Genomic DNA, 6,000 nt, shown 5'->3' with positions numbered 1-6,000 from the left:
GCCTGAAAGCAGAAGTTGTTAATAGCTGGCCATAAATCGCTCACTCCATTGTTCTGTCACCAACTCGCAGGCCTGGATTTCTCAGCGGGATTCATGAGGTGAAACTTTGTTGAGAGCGCAACACCGGCCGCCGCCCACCTCCTCTGCTATGGCATCAAACATTTAAAGCATCAATCGCCAGGCACTCCTTGTGAACCTGTGAAACTGGAAAATGAACTTCTGAGCCGTAACCATGCACCGTGGCGCAAACTGGCCTTTGAATTTCGACTTCTCTCCAAGTCACTCGGCTCCCTTCTAATAATCTGCGTAAAAAACATTTCACAAATTTGAATAAAAAATGAACGTCTCCTTTTGTGGCATATGATTTAACTACATTGTAAATTAGTCGCGGCCCTTTAGCAGACGCTTTTTGGTGGGATGCTGATATTAAGATTAATGTTTGCAGAAAAACACACTAATTTATCATAATTTAGCTGCTGTTGACCTTTTCAGGAGGGCTCGGGAGAGCCAGCTGAGAGGGGTCTTTTTCCTAATCGGTCTTTTGACAACAAACACAAGCTGTTTGGACCACAGAAAACATTGAAGTTGTATGAAAATTCCATTCATGTCTGCGCTTACGTCACCTGGACAGCCCTCTTTTCTAAAATAGAGCTGCCAGACAAAAAAAGGAAAGAAAAGAAAAAGAAAAAAGGAGGCAGAGAAATTGCTCTTGGGGAGGGGAACCAAAAAAAAAAAAAAAGAGCAGTTGCTGCAGACAAGTCTGTGCGGGACAGGAGGGTGACCTCTGGCCTTCTACCAGCCGTCCCTCAGAGTCGCCTCAGAGTAAGGGATCAGCTCACTGTAACAAGCTGCACAAAGACAGCAGGAAGAGCAGAGGGAGGAGGGCTGAACACCTGAGATCAGATCTGCTGATCACTTGACTGCATTAAAGAGTCATCTCAACATTCCTCCTTTAAAGAGCCAAGTCTCTGATATGAGACAAGGATACGCTGTTTCACTCATTTAAAACATGAATTATGTTTGTTTTTTTTACTACATTGTTGCCAGTTCTAAACTGCAGAAGTTTCTGTTTTCCATGAACAGCTTCAACTTAATTTAAATGTTAATTTTAGTGATTATAGATTGTTATTTTAAAGAGTTTAAGTGCACTATAAGTCTTTCAAAATGTGGAATTCTAAGTATGGAAGCCTGTGTGCTCTTGTTGTAAATAGAAGGAGTTAAAAAAAAGATAAGGGTTACACCAGCTTTTCTACATTCTCTGTCTAGTTAATGTTGGGAGGCTCTAATAAAAAGCCACCATGTGCCAATTGAGCGCCTACAATTAACAGATTAGAGTGATAAAGAGGTTGCATGGCTGTGAGGCAAGGGGGCCGCCTCCCCGGGCCCTCAGGGCTCCACCATGGGCAGGACCGTGAGGGGGAGGTGGAGGAGGAGGGAGGCTGAACCACTGATGAAGGGCCCAGATAATCTCCTCCTCCCTCCTTCTATCCCTTTCCCTCCACCCTTCCCTCTCACTTCACCTCCCCTCTCCCAGCCACCCCACCCAATCCCTTGCACTCTGTGCCCTGGAGCACCTTTTTGCAAATACCTGCTCAATATTCTAGTTGGGGGTGCAGCGGCGGCGGCGGCGGTGGTGGTGGGGCATGTGGTGTGTCTGCAAAGGGGAGATACAACACACAGAAAAGCTGCTTGAAACAAAAAGCGGAACATCTGCTAAAGCGATTGTGGGGTAAATATGTTTGACAATTATTGTTTACAGTGACAGTGGTAACAGTTTCAACAGCAAAATCAAAACCCCACCATTTCTCTATTTGGAGTGAAACAGATGGGCCTAAAGCGATCCATTAGCAACCTGTCAAAGGCTTCATTCTCAACTTACTTTTATGTCTTTGCTTCTTTTGCTGTGTGACTGAGGAGAGGCGCTATTTGGGCGTGATGATTATTATCAGCCCGGCATAAATCAGATACCTACTGCTCATTGTGTATATGTTTTTCTTTTTTCTCCTTGTCTCTCTGTTTCTTTACTTTCTTCTCATGCCAGTGTTTGCTGTTCAAGGAGAGCTGCTTGAATCCACATTTGTTTCTCCCTCTTCTTATATTATTGTATTATTGACGGCGAAACGCTCCACATTGCGCTTGAAAGAACCTGCGAAAGAGATAACGATTTTTCACTTTCTCTTGTTTTGTTTTTTGTTGTTGTTTGTTTGCTTCGGCACCGAGCTCCGTCTAATACTTTGGGGGCATTTCTGATTTTGTGCGAGCAGGATTATTCAACAATAGAAATTATTAACAAGCCGCTTCTTTTATCAGGCACTCTCAATATTCTCACATTACCTTGAGAGATCAACAAATGTAGTTGTGAGTGAGTATTCAAAGCAAGGACTTTTACTATGATGTTTGGACCTCAATCAAATCAGCTGGCCAAAAGTTAGGAAACAAGGAAGCCTTGACAGATTAAAATTAAGAATGCTGTCTTATAAATTTCATTAGCTAAGGCTACGTCTAGGTCTAGATGAAGATCAGGGTTAAATGGGTTAGGGTAAGTCTCTAGGAAAGCCAATGCATGAAAACAGTGCTGTGTCTGCATCTCTTTGTGTGTATGTGTGTGCACATCGGCATGCACGTGTCTGTCACTCTCTTCCTGTGACTGTGGAGTGCTCATCAATAAAGACTAAGGTGCTATCCACCACCACCACTGTCCCCGTTCTTCCCACCACTGTGTTGTGCTCTAAATATGCTCAATCAAATAATGTGTTGGGAATAATTAACCCCAGAGCCCCCATTGGTTCTAATTGGCACCTATTAGAGGGCTGTATGATTTCTTGATAAACAGAGGAGGGAGAGAGCAAATGGCAGCAGTGGTGGGCGGAGATTTGATTGGTAAGCAAAGTGCGGGAGCGATGCATACCAGGGGTAACCAACATTTAATTATCAATGAGGTTTTCGCAACACTTTAGAGAGGCCCCGGGCACCGTTTCCTTCAGTAGTAGTAATGGGCTCTTTTTAATGGAACTTGTGTTAAACACGGTGCTGCCACTGCAAAGCTTTGGCGCTCAGCACCAGCCCCCTTAGTTGTGGCTGCTTTAATTTAGGTGAAAGAAGACAGAGCTCATTTGGGTTACACGCTCACTGAAAGCGTGCGGCAGAGCCATGGAGGGGAGATAAAGGGGGATGCCCACAGTGAGTTCACATAGTCTGCTTTAACATTTTCTCATTTGCATCCGATTTGCCACTTCTTTAGGAAATGATTCATTCATTCAGGTTGCATCTAAGAGGTTAGGACTAATCTACACTTAACTAAACTGTTTTTTTTATCAAAGGAAGTAAAAGTACCTCCGAATTGACTTTTAACTATATGCACATTTTAATCTGTTGAGCCACCGCAGTGGAGCCCCAGTGTTTTAAATGACTTGTGGTTGAATGTCACTCTAATGTCAAACTCCACCAGCTGTCACCACAGTCATTAAAGTGGTTTGCCAGTAAGACCAGTGTGAACTTTATACATGTCATATGATTTCTTCACCAAACAAACTGGTCTCTGTATTCTGTATTTGAAGCATTTGTTTATCCTAAAGCATTAAAATATGTTTTTAGTCCTTTCTGCTTTACATGTGCTGTCTAATAATACTCTGGCAGGTCAAAAACAAGTTACCATGAGGCCTTAATATGTTGCACTATGTATGAATATTGGATTCAAAGCAGTTGAACATCTGTTATTATTTCTGTCTCTTTTCCTTTTATATTTACCATTCGCAATCAATTTAATTTGTGTTCTGTCACCAGATTGGAGCCATGGCTGCCAAACCAATAAACATAAAGGCTTCTTAGTCTGCTTGTTAGAAAAAAAGGATAAACACTTAAAAATATATATCTTTGAAAAGGCCGAGGAAAGATGTGAAGTCGGTCCGTGCTGGACATGACAAAAACAAAGTGTTTTTAGTGATCATTTAAGCATAAATATATAAATGTATTTTTAGTTACAAATAAGAAGAAAGAATGGTTCTGATTTTAAATCTATGTTGGGAGAGGGCTTGAGCTTTGGCCTTCATCCGAGGCCTGGGGCTTGATCCTTCTCTTCCACTCTTTCATTGGGACCGGCGTTGGGGCAAAGGGGCTCGAGGCAGAGCCAAGCCCAAGAATGACCCAGTTTTCAGGGGTTCCTGATAGCAGGCGACCGGGAGTCTCAGGGTAACCCTCCATCAGCACCAGCTCCTGTAATCTGGCCTAGCATGTGCCAATCAAGCCGACCACGATGACAAGCTCATGATGACACGGCCATCGTCCACTCTCCTCTCCTTTGGTGCCTGGACATCTCAAAAGCACGAAAGCATCCCAGTGATTATGGCATTTCAGTGTCAACTGGCATGTTGAGTTTGGCCAGAACCTTGAGATTGACAGTGTGGAGACAACATGTTTGTGAGCTTTGCAAAGTTTATTGGGAAAGGTTGAGGTTTTTGGCACACAAGTGTTCAACAGTATTACATAAAACTTGTTTGTGAAAGCAAACTATCAGTTCACATTTAAATCTGTAAATCTGTGAAGATAAAAAAAAACTTGAAAAATAACTTTTAAAAAAACATTTTTTCAACCATATTTTCTTTATATGCTTCTTCCATTTGGTTCGTACATTTAACAGCTGTCAGGGGGGGAATCCTTTTTCTGGACACTGACATATAAGCATAATGGAGGAGAGTAGGGGAGAGAGAGCGAGAGAGAGAGATACTTAGTGGGAGAAAGGGAGAGAGAGCAGCACATCTGACAATCCACTGGCATGAAAGTGAGCCCCTCAAGCTAACAAATTCAGAGAGAAAATTACAGTTTTGTGCGTTTGTGTCAATATGCATGTCAAAAGGTAATTGGGAAATTGTTCTGCAATGTCAAGTCCTGTTGGCAGTGTTTAGCCTGTGGTGAGATCAAAACCATTTCTTCACAGGCTCTGAGAGGCCAGACCAAGCTCTCTTACTCTCACAGCCACACAAGGCTCTCCTTTAAGCTAATAACGTGGCTGTTTATCTCTAAGTTATTACATTACTATCAGCTGCTCTACTGAAAATGACAGAGAAATGTAATTGCGCTTCTGACGTGCCACGTGCTATTTTTATGTAAATCTATTTTTGTGTCCATGAGATCACTAACATTGAGACAATCAGCGAAGATGAACTCGGTGCGAGAAATAAAAAGCATTTGTCCTTCAAAACCATTAGAAAGGAGGAGATCGTAAAGTAAGTCAGCAAACCAATTTTTTGCACACAAGTTTTTAAAGATTGTTAAAAATACAGTCGCATCTAAATTTCAGAGTATTTAATGTTCACTTCCCGGTGTCGTCTAGGAAAATCAAAACAAAATGAAACTGTAACTGCATGAAAAGCTACTCACACAGTGATGATAAATGATCACAAATTCCCTGAGATGACTTGAAGTGTAGTGTTTTAGTAAGGAATTATATTTTGTTAGATGCTACATCAAAAATCTTTTCCCCTACAAAACCACTGTGATTTTAGCAAATACTCAAACAAAGAATACACTGTAACAGAACTCTATAAAGCATACCCTCGTCACGTCTGTGTGAATTCATTTGATTTTCTTTAAATCCTAATTTGTTGTAAATAATTTAAATGGTGTCCTCTGAGACTAAATACTGTATACCCACAAGGACCAGCATGCCTTAAGGTGCTGTCAAGGCAGTAGTTTCACACTTTTACTCTAACATGTTCTATTATGCCCGGTCGTTCTCAGCTATGTGCGGTATTCTGAACTAAACAGTGAAACTTTGCAGTATTAAAAACACCTAAGTCATGTTTAATAAGGGCAATGAGCAGAAAAATTGTCAAAATGAAAAAAATGGCTACCTCAAAGTGGCTTTTTTTCTTCTTATTCTCCTTTATACTGCTTTTTACAGATAGTGGCTATTCTGTTAGGGCAAGAGTAATAATTTAAGCATATTTAAGCCTGGTTCAAAAATATTTGCTACTTCTTGTCATAAAAATAAATAACGCTATA

The sequence above is a fragment of the Rhamphochromis sp. 'chilingali' genome, assembly GCF_963969265.1.
Source record: "Rhamphochromis sp. 'chilingali' genome assembly, chromosome: 18".
In the NCBI taxonomy this organism is placed as follows: Eukaryota; Metazoa; Chordata; class Actinopteri; order Cichliformes; family Cichlidae; genus Rhamphochromis; species Rhamphochromis sp. 'chilingali'.
The sequence above is the reverse complement of the archived record's forward strand: the minus strand, read 5'-3'. Positions refer to the sequence as shown.